The sequence below is a fragment of the Vulpes vulpes genome, chromosome 4, assembly GCF_048418805.1.
Source record: "Vulpes vulpes isolate BD-2025 chromosome 4, VulVul3, whole genome shotgun sequence".
Classification (NCBI taxonomy): Eukaryota; Metazoa; Chordata; class Mammalia; order Carnivora; family Canidae; genus Vulpes; species Vulpes vulpes.
Window position 1 is genome coordinate 60,887,570 of NC_132783.1, and position 19,859 is coordinate 60,907,428.

The following is a 19,859-nucleotide window of genomic DNA, read 5'->3' on the forward strand; positions in this document are numbered from 1 at the left end:
GAGAATATGTGATATGTGAAGTAAATGATTAGAAAAAATATAAGAAGAGAAATATATGAATAATTTTGAGTGCAAAGAACTAAATTGATTTGCTGTTTTTCAAATACTGTGGATAAAATGATTAGAGAAATTTCTGGGCACACAGCTCTAGAAATAGTGGTTGAGGTATAAAAATATATTTTCCTACATGTGTGACTGGGCTGATATGGAAGAAAGGAAATTCTTCATAAGTGACAAATGCATTGGGACAAGAAAGTCTTGGAACTATTGCTTGACTAGGACATAATTTGTTCATTTCTAGTGACACAGAATCTAGGTGTCACTGGACTAAAGAATTGGAGAATGGGAGGGCAAATGGGAGGTCCATTCAATAATGCTGGAACCACTAAAAGTCAACATTCATAGTGAGCTGACCAGGTGAAAAGAAAAGAAAAAGAACTCTACAAAGGACAGTTGTAGGATCTATAATTATCTTGGCCTTGGCTCTAAATACAGTGGGAAAAAATTTTCACTTGAAAACTTCTAAATGAAAACCTGTTCTTACTTGGATTTAGGGCAGTTCATATTACCTATGTGACCAGAAAAACCTCAAACTAAAATACATATTCTAATTGTCCCCATGTGGTAAGTGCTTTTAGGATATTAGTAAAAGAGGGGATCCCTGGATTGCTCAGCAGTTTGGTGCCTGCCTTCAGCCCAGGGCGTGATCCTGGAGTCCCGGGATCGAGTCCCAAGTCAGGCTCCCTGCATGGAGCCTGCTTCTCCCTCTGCCTGTGTCTCTGCCTCTCTCTCTCTCTCTCTCTGTGTGTCTCATGAATAAATGAATAAAATCTTTTTAAAAAAGGAAATTAGCAAAAGAAAACTAAAAAGAAATCTTTGCGGGAGGCATTTTAAAAACACACCTAAAATATATTCTAAATGAACTGGCAAGAAACATAAAGTTATAATCAAAAACCTTTAAATATATAAGGGGAAAAGTGGTCATCAACAAAACCAAAAAAGTGTACAATTGCAGATAAGGAAATTTATATATAATGAATATAATGGTGATTCTTTTTGTTAAACTGTAAAAAATAAAATCAGAATCATGTGAGAAAATAAAAATCTATTAATGTGACCAGGCTTATTAGATTAAAAACAAATAGACCTTTAAGAAATTAAAAATGTAAAAATTGATTTAAAAAACTCAGAGGCACTTGGGTGGCTTAGTTGGCTAAGCATTGAACTAGGTTTGGGCTCAGGTCCTGATCTCAGGCCAGAGATGAGTCCTGAATCAGGCTCCATGCTCAGTGGGGAATCTGCTTCATCTTTCCCTCTGCCCCTCCTCCTGTTCATGTACACTTTCTCTCTCTTTAAAATAAATGAATAAATCTAAAAAAAAAAATTGATCACTGGGTGGGGTAAGCCAATGATAAGCCACAGTTGGGGAGAGAGTGAACCAAATGACACCTCTGAGAAATAGAATACCCAAGATAAGTGATATAGAGATAGATGCTAGGAAATGTAAAAGAGAGGAAAATTGGAACAGAGAAGAAAGCAAGAAATATTTTCATACAAAATCCAAATTATTTTTACATATAAAAGATATACTATAGCCAAAAGAGGATGACAAAAAAACCTTCTGTTTTTCAGAAGGTGAAATTTTCAAAACATAAAACAACTGATACTGCTCCAGCATTGATGGAAGGCATGGGTCCTTCATTTCAGAAGTCCTGTGATTCCCAAACAGGAATAACAAAGAGATATCTATACCCAGAGACATAACCATGAAATGCAGAAGATACTCCAATTAATGAGAAGAGTGTAAAAAGTCGCCATACCACCCACACGGGAAGGGCAATTAGCGTGATGATCGTGATGATTTGTTTCTTAGCAATAATGGTGCAGCCAAGAGACATTGGAATGATGTGACTTTGAATTAGAATCCTAAACCCAGGGACACTATCTTTTAGGAATAAAGACTTTTACAGGTCTATTATTAAAATATCCTCAGGGTGTGTGTGGGGGGCTCAGTCGGTTAAATGTGACACTCTTGGTTTTAGATCAGGTCATGATCTCAGGGTGATGAGATCAAGCCCCATGGGGGCTCCGTGCTGGACATGGACCTTGCCTAAGATTCTCTTTCTCCCTCTGCCCCTACCCCTGCAAAGTGCACTCACTCTCTTTCACTATCTTAAAAAAAAAAAAAAACGTGGAGAAATATTATAAAGGAAGGGAGGGATGGAAGGAGAGTGGAGCACTAATGAAATGTTATACTTTGGGACACCTGGGTAGCTCAATGTTTGAGTATCTGCCTTAGACTCAGGGCATAATTCTGGGTACTTGGATCAAGTCCCCCATTGGGCTGAATGATTAAATAAATAAATAAATAAATATTAGAAAAAAAAGAAATGTTATACTTTGCATAATCCTAAGAAAAAAAATGATAGCTTTAGGTTTCTATGAGTCAATTTCTTAAAATCCATGGAGCCACCTTAATGAAGCTTAAAAACAGATTAAAATTTAAGAATTTTTATTTTATTTATTTATTCATGAGAGTCACAGAGAGAGGCAGAGACATAGGCAGAGGGAGAAGCGGGCTCCATATGGGGAACCTGCGAGGGGGGACTCTATCCCAGGACCCTGGGATCATGACTTGAGTCAAAGGCAAACCTCAACTACTGAGCCACCCAGGTTCTCCTAAAATTTAAGAGTTTTAATTGCATTTTTAAATGTATAAAAGCTACAGGTAGTTCTAATATACAGCATTTTTAAAAAACTTACCAAAAAGGAAATGAAGATTTATTGACTATAGATGAGAACAAGAAAGGCAAGGCTTAGAAAGGTGGTCTATGTGGATTACATCATTTAAAATAGAAATAAAATGGGATGACTATCATAGGTATTACCGCAAAAAGAAGACATATGTACCATTTTTCTCCATAGAAGTTTTATATAATGTAAAATTATAGATAATAGTAATATACAAACAAAATATTTTAAAAAGAAGTAAGCATGGTATGAATGCAACATAGACTAAAGGAAGATTTGATATTTATCTAATTCACTGAGATAGAAAACTGTCTTATTTGATCCTAAAGTGGTAGCTTCAGATAATAAATGCCTATGAAAATGTGAAATATAGTTATTAATCAAAGCCAAAACACACTTTTAAAAACAGAAGAATATGAATGATGCTAGTAGTCAAGTTGATATCATAGAAAAATTACAAAGAAATGGGGCAGCCTGGGTGGCTCAGCGGTTTAGTGCTGTCTTCAGCCCAGGCCTGATCCTGGAGACCCAGGATGGAGTCCCACGTCAGGCTCCCTGCATGGAGCCTGCTTCTCCCTCTGCCTGTCTCTGTCTCTGTCTCTCTCATATGAATAAATAAAATCTTAAAAAAAAAAAAAGAAAAATTACAAAGAAATAGAAGCCAAAATAATGAAAAGAACAAAATATAATGCAATAAATAAAATCAAATATACCTCATGTATCACTTAAATTTCTGGCTGAAACAAAAATAAGGAATTTTTTTATTATTGTCTTTTTAAACATTTTATTTATTTATTCATGATAGACAGAGAGAGAGAGAGAGAGAAGCAGAGACACAGGCAGAGGGAGAAGCAGGCTCCATGCCGGGAGCTGGATGCGGGACTTGATCCCGGGATTCCATGATCACTCCCTGGGCCAAAGGCAGGGGCTAAACCCCTGAACCTCCCAGGGATCCCCTATTGTTGTTCTTTAATTCAGGCATCCTGTGATGATTTGCCAAACTAAGAATTTTTTTTTTTAAGAAATCAAGCAAAATTGGTAAGTATAATAAAAATAGGAACTATTAAAATACTTATCTTTTATATACCAATCATAGAATCTAAATGGTTAAGATTTTTATATTGATATTTATAAATATATTTAAAGTAGAAAAGCCTAAATACATATCGTTGATATCATCCTGCCCTACATATGATTTGTTCCAAATGTTAAAAGAATAATTTTTTTCCACAAAGAAGCGTCAACTGATTCCAGCAAAAAAAATCAAATAAGCCACCATATGTTATATTAATATAGTCTAGCCATCAATTACAAAAGAGAAAAAGATCAAAATTACAAAATATATAGAAATACTAAAATAAGAATTGTTTAGAATCTCTAGAGAAATAAGGATGCCTGGGTGGCTCAGAGTTTGAGTGTCTGCCTTTGGCTCAAGGCGTGATCTGGGGTCCTGGGATGGAGGCTCACATCGGGATCCCTGCAGGGAGCCTGCTTCTCCCTCTGCCTGTGTCTCTGCTTCTCTGTGTGTGTCTCAGGAACAAATAAATCAATTTTTAAAAATCCTTAAAAAAAAAAAAGAAAAGAATCTCTAGAGAAACAATTACCAAATTTTGCTGAGGAATATAATTCAATACATGCAAAATGATTTAACTCACCTGGGATTTGATGAAATTTGGATCAAACTAGCAAGATTTTCATTTTCTTTAAAAAATAATTCTCATGGGATCCCTGGGTGGCGCAGCGGTTTGGCGCCTGCCTTTGGCCCAGGGCCTGATCCTGGAGACCCGGGATCGAATCCCACGTCGGGCTCCCGGTGCATGGAGCCTGCTTCTCCCTCTGCCTGTGTCTCTGCCTCTCTCTCTCTCTCTCTCTCTCTCTGTGTGACTATCATAAATAAAAAAAAAATAATAATAAAAAAAATAAATAAAAAAAAATAATTCTCATATCAATGTAGACAAATAAAGAAGACAGAATAGCCAAGAAAATTTAGGAAAAACTCTATTTTTTAAAAATTATCTAATATAAAATTGACCTGCTAGATATTAAGTCACATTAATAGAAAGAGTAAAATAAGTGGGTGCCAAATAAATTTCGAGTAGAGAAGTGTGAAATAGATTTTCAAAATGTACATTTCTGATCTGTAATAAAGAGCACTTTAAATCAATATGCCGGATTATTTTATTCCTTTTATCAACTTGGGAAAATAGACTAAATCATTTAATGGCTCAACTCCTCTCATACTATTTACTCAAATAAATACTGGATAGACCAAATATTTAAATGCAAAGAGAGAAGTTGTAGATATACTTGAGGGGAATGTTAGTGTGGTGGGGAAGGATTTTGAAGCATAAATTCAAAGAGAAAGCTTTAAAAACATACAGATTAAACTTCAGTAAGTGAAATCTTCTAATTCATACAAATTCAAATACATGTTAAGAATTAAGAAAAAACTTAAAACATCTGTGTCACAAACAGAAATTGATGTACTCTTCCAAAAGTTCTTACAGAAATAAACTAAAAAAAGATTAGGGTGCAAATGATTCTGAAGTATATGGTGATGTGCAATTAAAAAAGTAATAAAAAAACAAATTACAACTTTAAATGGATTTTTATTTTTTATTTTTATTTTTTAGGATTTTCAATAGTGTTTATTTATTTATTTATTTTTATTGAGGTTCAATTTGGGAACATATAGTATAACACCCAGAGCTTATCCCATCAAGTGCCCTCCTCAGTGCCTGTCACCCAGTTACCCCAACTCCCCTCCCACCTCCCCTTCTGCAACCCTTTGTTTGTTTCCCAGAGTTAGGAGTCTCTCATGGTTTGTCTCCCTCTCTAATTTTTCCCACTCAGTTCCCCTCCTTTCCCTTATGATCCCTTCCACTATTTCTTATATTCCATGTATGAGTGAAACCATATGATGATTGTCCTTCTCTGACTGACTTACTTCACTCAGCATGATACCCTCCAGTTCCATCCATATTGAAGCCAATGGTGGGTATTCATCCTTTCTGATGGCTGAGGAATATTCTATTGTATATATATAGACCATGTCTTCTTTATCCATTCATCTGCCAAAGGACATCGAGGCTCCTTCCACAGTTTGGCTACTGGGGACATTGTGCTGTGCATATTGGGTGCAGGTGTCCTGGCATGTCACTACATCTGTATCTTTGGGGTAAAAACCCAGTAGTGCAATTGGTGGGTCATAGGGTAGCTCTATTTTTAGCTTTTGAGGAACCTCCACACTGTTTTCCAGAGTGGTTTTTAGCAGAAATGAAAAATATTTTAATTATCTGTATTGATGAGAGAATATATAAAATTCCCTTGACTATATATCTGTATATATATACATATATGCAACATGTATGCATATATATCTTATTGAGGGAATTATACTGGTGTAATTTTGTGCAATTTGTTAATAAAAGTCAAAACACTTGGATAACATATGTTATTTGACATTTGACTATACTTATTAACTGTAAGTAGCCACAGTTTTATTATCCATAACATGAGAATAAGGATAATAATTTCTGTGTATATGTATTGTATATGTTGACATAGAAAGAAATTAACTTGTTATAAAACGAAAAGAAATTATCTAATTGTATATATCCAGGTTCCTGATTATGTACCTTAATAAATGGGTGGCATATAAACAAAAATTATTGTCCAGTGATTGTATTAGGTGATTTTTTTACTATAACAAACTCATATTAATTGTGTAATTAAGTATAAAATATAAATGAAGCAAAAAGCTGAGTAGGAACATAAAAGCAGAAATTGTATTCCCTTGCCCTTGAGTGTAATCAAATGATAGTGCCTTTTCCTAACCAACTTTATTAACACTTTCCCTATTGTGTTACAAATTGTACTTACCAGGAAATTACTCCAGGCCCCTATTTTGGATCTAGCTTCTAGAAGTCAAGTATGATGATGTCCCAACTTTTGTTTTTGCACCTGTGTTTTATTCTGTTGGAGCTCCAATGTTTCCCAAAGCTCATTGGCCTTAACCATGGTACACACCTCATCTGTCATCTCCCAGAGAGTGACTTTTTCTATTAATTTATTGCTCCTTTTCTACCTTCTTACCATGTTTTCACATTCCTTTGAACTCTTGAGTATTCTTAGGCTTATTCTAATAGATTTTGTGCTAGCCTTCTTTTTCAACTAGTACATTAACAAACCGAACAACAAAGTCACATTAAAGAATTTAGATGTCTTTCACTATCTGAATTATCAAGTGATAAAGGTGTTTGGACAGATAAAAATAATTTTGGTGATCATGACTTCAGTTTTTTAGCTGAGCCTTTTAAAATATCTTGTCTCCTTGTTAAAAAATAACATGTTGCATGTTCAAAATAGTTGTAATATATGTCTAACACTGCCGGTTGAAGTTCTATCCATTATATGCAAAGAAAAAAAAAGTGTTATAGATGAAGAGTCAAGTTCAGTGGCTTCAGCAGCTGTTACTTGCCATTTATTAAATTTGTTTAAGCAATAAAGCATGAAGCTGTGCAACTGTAGTGAATCTCCATTGGTTTCAATACAACATACAGCTAATTAAAGTTTTTATTATATATATATATCTTCTTAACATTTGACTTTCAGCTGTATAAAACATATTTGTCAGTTGCTGCTTAATAAAACTCAGAATACTAATACTTAAATATTTTATGAAGTTTCTTATGGCTGGATGGTGACATTTTTCATCAATTATTTTTAGTTGATGAAATATATATAAATCTATAATAGCCTGATTTATGGGGTCATTTTTAAAACAATATGTGAATGACATTTTAAATACAAAATGTTATTGCTTAAAAAATTGGAATAGCAAGATGGGATCTAGGATTTTTTTTTCAGCTAGTGAAGAAAAATGTGATAAAGAAATCAGAAGATAGTGACAAAAGGAACTTGATTTTTTTACTGTGTGGGCAAATTCTTTTCTGTTTCCCATTAGTAAAATGAAAGTGGCAGCCTTAACTATTAACAGAGCTCTTGCTGAGATTTTTCTTTTTTATTTTTTATTTTTTATTTTTTTATTTTTTTTTTTTGAAGATTTTTCTTTTTTAATGAACTCTTGATTCACATTCCCCCAAAGGGTGGGAAGAAAGGAAGTTGGAGTAAGTCCTATTTCCAGCTTGCTGCTCTAATTTCTTTATAAATGCCTGCCTGTGTTCCTGGATTTGGGTCTCAAAGGACAATGCTAGATTTACCTTCTAAAAGAAAATATTATCAGCAATCCCACACTTCTGAGCAGCACTAGTGTCCACATAGAACCTTGACACTGTTTCTTCAGTGTGGTTATTCAGTGTGCAATGACTTTTAACAAATCCAGAAATCCTTAATTACATGACTGTGAGTTATAGATAGCAGTAAACATTTGACAAGAGGCAACCATCATGTTTAAACTTCAAGACTATTGCTTAGTAGTGTTTTATGTTTTTTCTCAGTTAATTTTAATGGAAATATTTTTGGAAGATACAAGTAATTTTATGAAAAAAAATCTGTTTATGGAATAATTTTATATTGAAGAAAAAATTGTATCTGTCCATTGAATTCCATGTTGAGTTGATTTAATTCAGAAACAATTTATGAATTATCCAGCAGCTTTAATTTAAATTTTTTTTTTCTAAATAGCTTTTACTTCCTTTAAGACTCTTAGTTATAAATTTAAATTTTGTCTTAATAATGGATATTTAGGATGTGATTGATACTTAAAAGTATGTTTACTTTTTGTCTTCAACTAGAGCTTATCTAAATTTTTTAATTTTTTTCAAAGATTTTATTTATTTATTTCATATATAGAGAAAGCATGAGCAGGGGAGAGGGAGGATAGAGGCAGAGGGAGAAGCAGACTCTCCACTGAGAAGGGAGCCCGACCTGGGGCTCTATCTGAAATGAAGGCAGACACAACTGACTGAGCCAATCAGGCGCCCCTAGAGCTTGTCTAAATTTAATAAATGCTGAAAAGATCCTCAAATTGAGGTATAAGAATATACTCTAATAGAAATGACAGCAGTAATTTCTAATTACCTATATTTGATGTCAACCAAATGTTATCTGTGCCTATTACCAGATATTAATAATCTACACATAATACAAACAGCTTTTCCTATTTTATATATATTTGAATGATCTCTAGTGAGTTAGTTCTCAAACTAAGAAAACAGAAAAATCTGTGTTTTTGGCTCAATATTGTATATCACATTATAATTCAGAAAATGTATCCTCAACTTCTTGCACCACCTGTATCCTGAAAGGTAAACCACTCAAAAGAGACTTTAGCTTAAAAAATTGTGTTTATTACATAATCTCATATCTGAAAGAAAAACACCACTCTGGGATGCCTGGGTGGCTCAGTCTGCTTTCAGCTCAGGGCATGATCGTGGGATCCAGGATCGAGTCCTGCATCAGGCTCCTTGTGGGGGGGCTCACTTCTCCCTCTGCCTGTGTCTCAGCTTCTCTCTCTCTCTGTGTCTCTCATGAATAAATAAATAAAATCTCAAAACAAAAAAGAAAAACATCATTCTTTCTTCCTGTCAATATTGTCCAAATTTTCTATCATCAGTGTACATATAAAATAACACACATACCATTTTTTCAAATTTTTAGTTTCTTATTTTGTATTTTTATTCTCAGTAAATTACACCTAGTCAGCTTAGCTTGTTTAAACAGACTTTCATAGCTTTTACTTTAAATGTTGCACATTATTACTTAGTGATATTATGACTGGAGCAACACATCACAGGCCCAATCCCACCCTTTCAAAGAGGAACATCTTGAGACATTGAAATAATGAAAATGACAAGAACATCAATTGTGACAATGGTATCTAACTTTCATTGTGAAAAGAAAATCCACAAAGTCTTTAGTTAGCTAAAAAGGAACTGTATTTTTTGTGAGGTTACTTATTCTGAGTTTACTATACTCCAAGAAATAGACAACTTGAGCTTTAAAAAATCTTTTAATCCTCAGAGAAATGACATGAGGAAGATACTATTTTTATCAATCTTTGATCTTTTCTGCTCTGATTGCTGGAGGATCACTCCACTGAGCAACATCCCCCCCCACAACCCCCTGCCCCGAGGTTGGGGCAGGGACAGAGAGAAAGAGAAAAGGAAGGAGAGAATCCCAAGCTGGGCATAGAGCCCCATGTAGAGCTCCATCTCATGACCCTGAGAGCATGACCTGAACCAAAATAAAGAGTTGGACGCTTAAGGGACCCAGCCACCCAGGCACCCCAAGGAACCCTTGATAAGGTCAGGAAAGACCAATTTGTCAGTAAATCAGATAAGTGTGTCCTGTCCTTTTGTACTCAGGCTGATCCACACTGCATTCTCCCTCCCCCTCCAACCTTCTATCCCGTCTCATGTCTCCCCTATTTGCTTTTCTCATTCTTCTCTGCTCTTTAGCTTTCTTGCAGAACAATGAATCTGAGCCACTCTGCCCTTCTGAAACACAAGAGTAGCAAAATTAATACTAAAGTCACTTTGATTTCTCTAGTGCACCATATACCTGCCTTTTATTTACTCCAAAGCAAGTTTATTTATCATTTAATGTCAGGGGATATCAAGTTTGGTTTTGCATTTTTAAAGAGCCTTATACACCTCCGTCTTCTTTCAGCATTTTTTTTTTTTTTTTTAGTGAAAAGGAAATATAAATTGCAGGCCAGTATCATTACCTATGGATTAGGTACTCATTTAAGTATTGTTTCAACTGGGACGCCTAAGTGCCTCAGTGGCCTAGCATCTGCATCAGACTCCCCGGAGGGAGTCTGCTTCTCCCTCTGCCTGTGTCTCTGCCTCTCTCTGTGTCTCTCATGAATAAATAAATAATTTTTTTTAAATCAAAATAAACATTAAAAAAGTGTTATTTCAACCTACATTTAAAAGCACCTAACATTTACTAACCACAGGGCTGGTCTTTGGTCCCTGGAGATGCAATGATGCAAAGACAAAAAATTTTGTCTCCCGCACAGGCCTTATAGACTTTATTCAAATCATCCTACTAACTGAGACAAATTGCAAGAAAGGAGCATAAAACAAAGCAAACTAACTCAGACTTGAGAACTTCAGGGGACTAAGAGAAATTGGCTCTGAAGAAGCTGTTTTTGAGTTGAGGTCTGGAGAGTGGACTGAGGAGCTTTCCAGGCAGTAGGAAAGTCTTGGCATTTCCTAGACCTGTAGTCTCTCTTCTAAATATACTTATCAGACCTTTCTGAACTCCCAGGTTAGCAGTGAGTTCTTTAGAGCTAGCATGAATATATGTGAAGCATCCCATCAACTCTTGTCATTCTCTTCTCTCAACTACAGCTCTAAAATTCTAACTACTTGATGGGTAACTTAGACACAGACATTTGCATACACACATGCACACACCTGAATAAAATAATGGGATGCTCCTAAGGAAGGAGTAAAGGGTTAACTGAATTGTCAAGTTATGATGCAAAACAAACTATGACTTCCTAACTGTGTTCTAAATTTTATTGCTTTAAGTTAAGAGGAGTGGCTATTGCAGGGAGAGATGCTAGATTATTTTATTGAATAATCTCTCCCCACTGAGAGAAATAGATAGGACAGGTTTCTTAATAGCTATCCAATTTTAAATTATAAGATAAATTTGTCATTTATCACTCATGTTCAATCTTTGTATGCTAATTTAATTAATCATGGAATTTCAGCATTTTCTCTTTCATGTTCTCTCTCTTATATTCTACACTTTTATATTTGAAACTTCAAAATTGCCATCAGTTTTTGTCATGACAAAACCATTTTGAGGAAATAGGTTCTTGAGCATGAAAGCACAAAAGAGGAGTTATATTTCTCATCTCTTAATCTACATTTTGTACTTTGAAAATGCAAGAAAGGGAACAGCAAGAGGACATGGTCTTCCCTAACCCCACATATCACAACCTTTTGGTAAACAAAGTTTGTCAATGCCGAAGTGGCTGAGTGGATGAGTTGACAGCATTTATACAAGTGCTTTTAGGAATGAGTGGGCAAACCCATTTTGAACTGGGACTAGAGCCAATACACATCATCTCTCTTTTTTTGTTCTTAAAATGTTTGACAAGTGAAATACTGTAATGTCAGGAGAGATGATTCTTGTCATATTTCCAAGTTGGCTGAGTTGAGGAAGCATTACTGATTTTTTTTTTTATCCTATCAGGATCCCACTCTAAAGACCCAACTTCTAACTTTTTCTTTTTTCTTTTTTTAACTTTTTCCTTATGCTTTTCTGTTTTGTTGTCATTGGCTTTTGTTTTTATGATGGCCAAAACAGCCTTGTCAGATTTAATAATTTTGGGAAAAATATTTTAAGGTAGCCATACAAAAGAGTTCATGTATCACCTTGATATCGATAACATGCAAGGACACACAAAGAAAGAAAATATGTTATATTTTGGTCTCACAAAAAAAAGGTGAGTTTTGAAATAATGAGAAACAGGTGAGTCCTGAATAGAAGCAGAGAATTTTTTTATATTCTCTGGATGAATGAAACAGATAACGTTTGTCCTTCTCCGATTGACTGACTTCACTCAGCATAAGGCCCTCCAGTTCCATCCACGTCGAAGCATATGGTGGGTATTCGTCGTTTCTGATGACTGAGTACTATTCGACAATGGGCAGATTTAAGTTCAAATATTTCCTCTACCACTTAGGAGCTGCATGACTTACAAGCAATTTAAAAAATGTCCTTGATGTCTCACCTCCTCATGTTTAAATTAAGAATAATGTGAACTTCTACATGTTCCATGATAGAGAAGATTAAGTGAGCTTACATCTAAAAATTACATGCTGTGGTATATGGTATTTGTTTTAAATGCTATCTTTTTTGCTGTTATTATTATTATTATTATTATTATTATTATTATTATTTCAAGATCCTCAGATATAACATGGGTGGTACCTCTAGTGGCTGAATGGTGACCAGCCTGTGATTTCAAGCATCTTCCTGTCAGAATTAATTTCAGATTATATGAAGATTCATACATTAAAAGAAATGAAGCATTATAGAGGAGATGAACAAAGAATGGATCAAAACACCACAATAGAATTAAATAAGGTGGTGAAGGGCCATGGACAAATTTTCATTGAGCAGTCAGCCCTTATCAGAAGAAAATATGTTACAACTTGTATTATTTTACCTAACATCTTCTCAATATAAGATTCTCAATATAAAGTCTACCATTATGGAGGAAGGTATTCTAAAATGGTATTCAAATGAATGCTGAATTTATATTTAAAGTATTTTGACTAATAGAAAAGCAGAAATTAAAGTCTTGGTTCAACTGGAAAAATAAAACCTCTTCATTTCATGCCTGTATGTCTTCAAGTCTGGTACCTGATATGGAATACATTTTTTAAAATATTTTATTTATTTATTCATGAGAGACACACAGAGAGAGGCAGAGACACAGGCAGAGGGAGAAGAAGGTTCCATGCAGGGAGCCCAATACAGGACTTGATTCCAGGTCTCCAGGATCATGCCTTGGGCTAAAGGCAGTGCTAAACCGTTGAGCCACCCAGGCTGTCCATGACCTTCCTTCTTATGTATTATGATGTCAGGTGGAATATTCTCTTTCCTCTTTTTTAAGTAATCTCTACACTCAATGTGGGGCTGGAACTCATGACTGCAAGGTCAAGAATCACGTGCTCAACTGACTAGGCCTGAGGGGGGCCCCAAGAATATTCTCTAGAGATTTGTGAAAGGGTAAATGAATCAAACTGGAGCTTCTATGTGCATCTTTTGTTTGTTCATGCTAAAATACACACAGTTGCTTTCTTTAATTTGTGCTTCTCTGCTGCTCTGTAAGTATTTCAAAAATCTTTGGCCGGGTCTTGTCAGTCATTGAGTTCTTCCAATAGTATCTTGTTTTGAGCTTCTGTCAAAAAACTTGGTGTCTTCCAATTATATTTTAAAGCTCTAGTTTGATTTGCTATGACCCCATGTTGATACAGAGTAAAAGTTGGTTGACATAGTTCAGTTTTTCTATTCTTTCTTACTTTGGAACAGTAATTGTATGTGACTAAAGGATTGATTCTCTAGGAGAACATTATGTTTTTGACAATTACCTGCACTTATTCTATTTTACAAATGCTCCTTAGTGCTTACTGTTGTTATTCTATTATAATTCTTTCCTAGAAATATATAGAACTTTTTTTCTAGATTTTGTTCAAATTTGTCATTAGTTTGTAGTTAAATGCATCATTGAGGAAGGTAATTTAAGAATTGCTTTCAATTAGGGTGCCTGGGTGGCTCTGTCAGTTAAGTATTTGCCTTCAGCTCAGGTCATGATCTCAGGGTCCTGGGATCAAGCCCTCTGCTGAACTCCCTGCTCAGTGGGAGCCTGCCTCTCCCTCTCCCTCAGTGCCTCGCTCTCTCTCTCTCTCTCTCAAGTAAATAAATAATTCTTTAAAAATATTTTTTCTTTCGATTATAAAAATGATCAAATTTTAAAATATTTTATTATTTTAAGTAATCCTTAACTTTGAGCAATTAATAGTATTATCCTTTTGGCTATAAAAATCCGTCAAATGCTAATTTTATTCTTTTCTTTACTTATGTAAGGTATTCAGCTTTCCTGCATGTTCTCTAGACTAATCTAAATTGGACTAAGCTTATAAACTTGATGAAACCAAGAAAACCCTAACTCATGTCCATTTTTCAATGCTGTCTTTTTTACTATTTATTCATTCCAGCAGCTGCAACTCCTCTAAATTAATATTACAGAAATTATTCCTTGATTTTATTTATTTTTTTAAGCACAATTGTAAAGAAAAGTGCTATCTTGTCCTGCTCAGTAGTAATCTGGCAATTTAAAAAAGAAAATATTTGAAACTATAGTGGAAATGACTTAATGACTCATCTAGTATTTGATCTAGCAAATGATCTATGTTTAAAAAAACCCTCCTCTGTTGACAATCATAGGACAAAGAAAAGAGGCATTTCAAAGGATACAAAATCATATATTCCATACATTTTTAAAGCAACCAAATATGTAGTTGAGAAAATAATTCTCTGAAAATAGACCAAAGAATTTCTGTAAAGCAGTTGTGATCAGGGCCACTGAAATGAAATATGGAATCTTAAGCCTGAGTGATTTTTTTTGTCAGTTTTAATTAAATCGACCTTAATAGTGCTGATATGTCCCTGTCTTTAAATTGAGCAGAATTTACTATGTACATCTTTACACTAATGGCCTCTTAACATTCACTTAAAAGTTCTTTTCTGCATGCTATATTAAATGTCTTTATCTTAGGGAACTTATTCTACTCTATTTGATTCATTTTTCCCCTCTCAACTCTTATTCACCAAAAATCAAAAGTTTAGTCTGATTGATTATAGAAAAATATGTTAATGTATATTAAATTGTAGAATAAATGAGGATGTCTTAAGATTTTTTTCTTGAAAGAAACTCTGTAGTTAATAATAATCACTAATAATCACTTCTATGCCCATAGCTGGAACCACAACCCAAGTGTGGATGATTTTGCTTCCACAAAACCAACCTCAAACATTTGCCTGTGATTACTGATTGCTTTACTTGTGACTGCTCTGTGGGAGCAGTCAACACTAATGATCAAATTGCAGAGCCTTTTAATCTCATCAAATGTCTCTCCTAATTATTTCTCAGAGTCCCTGTGGATATTGCATGTACTTGTAGACACATGTCTACTCCTGGCCATCAGTTTCCTCGTCTGCATCCCCATGAAAGAACCTTGCCACCTCTGCTGCCAATGCCAGCTTATCTAGAAACTTGGGCTGCCCTGGCCCAGGAGCTCCTGCTTTGCCTTCAGGAAGCCCCCCTGTACTGTGATTTCTGGAGCCCAAACCCCTTTGTTTTGTCAATTCTTCACAAGTTTATTGTTTCCTTGTTTAAAAGGTGTAAAAACTGACCCTTCTGGTCACTTTGGAGGATCTCATATTTTTATGGGCTCCCATATGCACAAAATTAAATTTGTTTTTCTCCTGTTAATCTGTGTTATGTCAATTTAATTATTTGACCAGCCAAAGAATCTAGAAGGGAAGAAAGGAAGTTTTCCTTCCCTATAACAGATGTTTAGACTTCTATAGATGCAGTTCCTTTGGTTTTGATGTTTCTTTTCATCACTCTCAAAAAATCACTCTAATAAATGAATCAATTAACATTATAATTAATCTTCTCATACCTCTCCTACACAAAAATAATTTCTTGCATCAAAACAATAATAGCAATAAAAGTAAACAGTGTAGGAAATCTTGAGCCTAATGTTTTACCAAGAGGCAAAATTAGTCTCCCATGTGGACTCAGATTTTGTATCCTACTTCTTGGTAGTATGGATATTTTTGTAGTTGCTTAGCCTTAAATTCTGAGCTCTTTGACTCCTTTTCAAATCAACTGACGTATACAGCCAATCATTTTCAGCATAGGGACCTTCTGTTCCCCTCTCTTCTTTTCTTTTTTCTTTTTCTCATAAAACTTTTGTTATAATGGGTCTCAAAATTCTGTGATAGATTTTTGTTCAAGTTGTTTCCATTAAAAAGTACTGATTTTAAAGACTAATAACTTAGGGCAGCCTGGGTGGCTCAGCAGTTTAGCTCCACCTTCAGTCCAGGGTATGATCCAGGAGACCCAGGATCGAGTCCCACAACCGGCTCCCTGAATGGAACCAGCTTCTCCCTCTGCCTGTGTCTCTGCCTCTCTCTCTTTCCCTGTGTCTTTCATGAATAAATAAATAAAATCTTAAAAAGAAAAACTAATAACTCAAAAGTGCCATGTACAAAAAAATGGTCCACAAAACATTCTCCTTTCCTTCTGAAGGTTTTATGATGCATTGTTATCATTAACGAGTCTTTTACTATTAAATTTAAATGGCCAATTGACACAAAGAGTTCTGAGACTGTTCTTCCACCACTGATTAAGACTGGGGTGGCAGGTATTGGGGATAATATTCTTTTAACCTTCTGAGCTTTCTGGGCAGAGCTTGACTTGGCCAGCTCCAGGTGCCTTCTTGTCCACTGCTTTGATGACACCCACAGCAACCGTCTGTCTCATGTCACGAACAGCAAAACGGCCCAGAGGAGGATAGTTAGAGAAGCTCTCAACACACATAGGTTTGCCAGGAACCATATCAACAATGGCAGCAGCCCCAGATTTCAAGAACTTGGGGCCATCTTCCAGCTTCTTTCCAGAACGACGATCTATCTTCTCCTTCAGCTCAGCAAACTTGCAAGCCATGTGAGCTGTGTGACAATCCAGCACAGGTGCATATGCAGCACTGATTTGGCCTGGATGGTTCAGGATAATCACCTGAGTCATGAAGCCAGCTACTTCCATTGGTGGGTTATTTTTGCTGCCACATTGCCACGACAAACATCTTTGACAGATACTTTCTTGACATTGAAGCCCACATTGTCCCCAGTAAGAGTCTCACTCAAAGCTTCATGGTGCATTTCAACAGATTTGGCTTCAGTTGTAACATTGACCAGAGAGAAGGTGACCATCATGCCAGGATTAAGAACACCAGTCTCCACCCCACCCACTGGGACAGTACCAATACCACCAATTTTGTAGACATCCTGGAGAGCAGATGCAAGGGCTTATCAGTTGGACAAGTTGGTGGCAGAATGCAATCCAGGGCTCCAAGCAGTGTGGTTCCGCTGGCATTCCCATCTTTACGGGTGACTTTCCATCCCTTGAACCAAGGCATGTTAGCACTTGGCTCCAGCATGTTGTCACCATTCCAACCAGAAATTGGCACAAATGCTACTGTGTCAGGTTTATAGCCAACTTTCCTAATGTAGGTGCTGACTTCCTTGATGATTTCCTCGCATCTCTTCTGGCTGTAGGGTGGCTCAGTGGGATCCATTTTGTTAACACCAACAATTAGTTGTTTTACACCCAGTGTGTAAGCCAGAAGGGCATGCTCATGGGTCTGCCCATTCTTGGAGATACCAGCTTCAAATTCACCAACACCAGCAGCAACAATCAGGACAGCACAGTCAGCCTGAGATGTGCCTGTAATCATGTTTTCGATATAGTCTCTGTGTCCTGGGGCATCAATGATGGTCACATAATACTTGCTGGTCTCGAATTTCCACAAGGAGATATCAATGGTGATACCACGTTCACATTCAGCTTTCAGTTTATCCAAGACCCAGGCATTCTTGAAGGAGCCTTTTCCCATCTCAGCAGCCTCCTTCTCAAATTTTTCGATAGTTCTTTTGTCTATCCCACCACATTTGTAGATCAGATGGCCAGTAGTGGTAGACTTGTTCGAATCTAAATGTCCAATGATGACGATGTTGATGTGAGTCTTTTCCTTTCCCATTTTGGTTTAGGTTTACCGGTGGTTTTCATGTCACCTGTGTTCTGGTGGCAAACCCGTTGCAAAAAAGTCCCCTCTTCTTAAAGTTGACATCCTATACACCTTGTTTTCCCCTGACCAATGCATTAGTTTTCAGGATATGTCTGTGTGGGGGTGTGTGTGTGCATACGTGCATTCATGTTTGGGATCTTGCAGTGACATTATGACAGTGCTTTAAAAACAGAAAAGGAAGAGGGGATGATTATGAAGAAGATTAACAGGTTTAAGAGGGAGGGAAAAAAAGAAAAGAAAAAAAAAGAGGGAGGGAAAAAGTAAACTAGTGGTCAGAATTAGGAGGTCCGTGAAAAAGTGAAAAATGAGCTAGTCTAACATACTATTTTTTTCACAAACCCAGGTAGGTGAAAATACAATGATGACAAAATGACGCATTATTTATAGGATAGCGTGGGTGATGATCCAATTTGAACTAAAGGCAAACTAGGCTTATAAAATTTTCAGGTAAGGGAAAATATAGAACAGCCAGCTGGAAAGTGGATTAATTTCGTGCAATCAGGTGTTACTATTTTATGCAGACAGTTGGAAATAGATTATACTGTCAATGTGTCTGCATCTGAATAGAATTTTAATATTAAGCTAAAGGTAGAGTAGTGATTTACAAAGTAAGGATCAAGAGAATTACGGATGCCTGGGTGGCTCAGTGGTTGAGCATCTGCCTTTGGCTCAGGTTGTGATCCCGGAGTACCAGGATTGAGTCCCACATCGGGGTCCCTGCATAGAGCCTGCTTCTCCCTCTGCCTGTCTCTGCCTTTGTGTGTGTGTGTGTGTGTGTCTCTTGTGAATAAATAAATAAAATCTTTTAAAAAAAGAGAGAGAATTGATGATGGTGTAGAAGCCAATTTTTGAACTTGTATTAATATTCATTTTAATGCAAATAATAAAGAAATTAAGACTTACTAATATTTAAATGGATTTTGAATTTACAGATGACACCAGCCCTCCTATCCTAGTCTGAGTGTCAGATGGTCACATATCATAAATGTTAAAATGTTTATCACATTTCAACATTGATATCCTAATATTCCTTCATGTGTGTCTGATTTATATTATCTACAGATTACATTTCCTAGAGCCAACTAACTTAACTTTCATTTATAAACATTCAAATATTTTCCTCCCACAAAGAGGGTTATGGTGAACTTTGATTCCAGTTTGCAAATATCCTTATACTTTCCAATAGTTTTTGTAAATTTTACAAAATTTGTAAACTTTTCTGATTGGTTGCTGCTATCAGTTAAAAGTTTAGCATATGTATTAAATAATTACTATGCATTACTATGCCAGTATATTTTGAAATTTAAATATGAAAGAAGAACTTTTAAAAACTATTAAAAATGTAGTATTTTACATACTTGGCTATTTGCGATGGTTTTATACTTTTATTAGCTTACATCTTAAAGGCAAACTGCTCATCATTAAGAGTAGTGGTTGCAAATCAAAACTGCAAATATTTTGGAAAATGTACTAATATCTTATGCCAGTGTATTGTCATATCCAATTTGATCCTCCTGGTGTCTTCCTCCTCTTAGCACGTAAGCATCAGGGGGGCTTTTAAATTCTGATTGGGTCTCTGCTGTTGTTATAATGTTCAGTCAGTGATACAGTGAGAAGTATGTGTAAGACACTTTAGTAAGGCATAATTTAGTTAATGTATGAAAATGTAATTTGTGAAACTCCTAAATCTCACTCTTGAAATCTTTAACACTTTATAACAATTTCTAGAAAAGATAA

At 35.7% G+C, this 19,859-nt stretch overlaps 1 pseudogene; it reads right to left on the minus strand.

Moving 5' to 3' along the window:
- The window catches only part of LOC140598747 (elongation factor 1-alpha 1-like), a 42,975-nt pseudogene extending 24,880 nt beyond the window's left edge, over positions 1-18,095 (minus strand).
- Between the last annotated feature and the right edge of the window lie 1,764 nt (positions 18,096-19,859).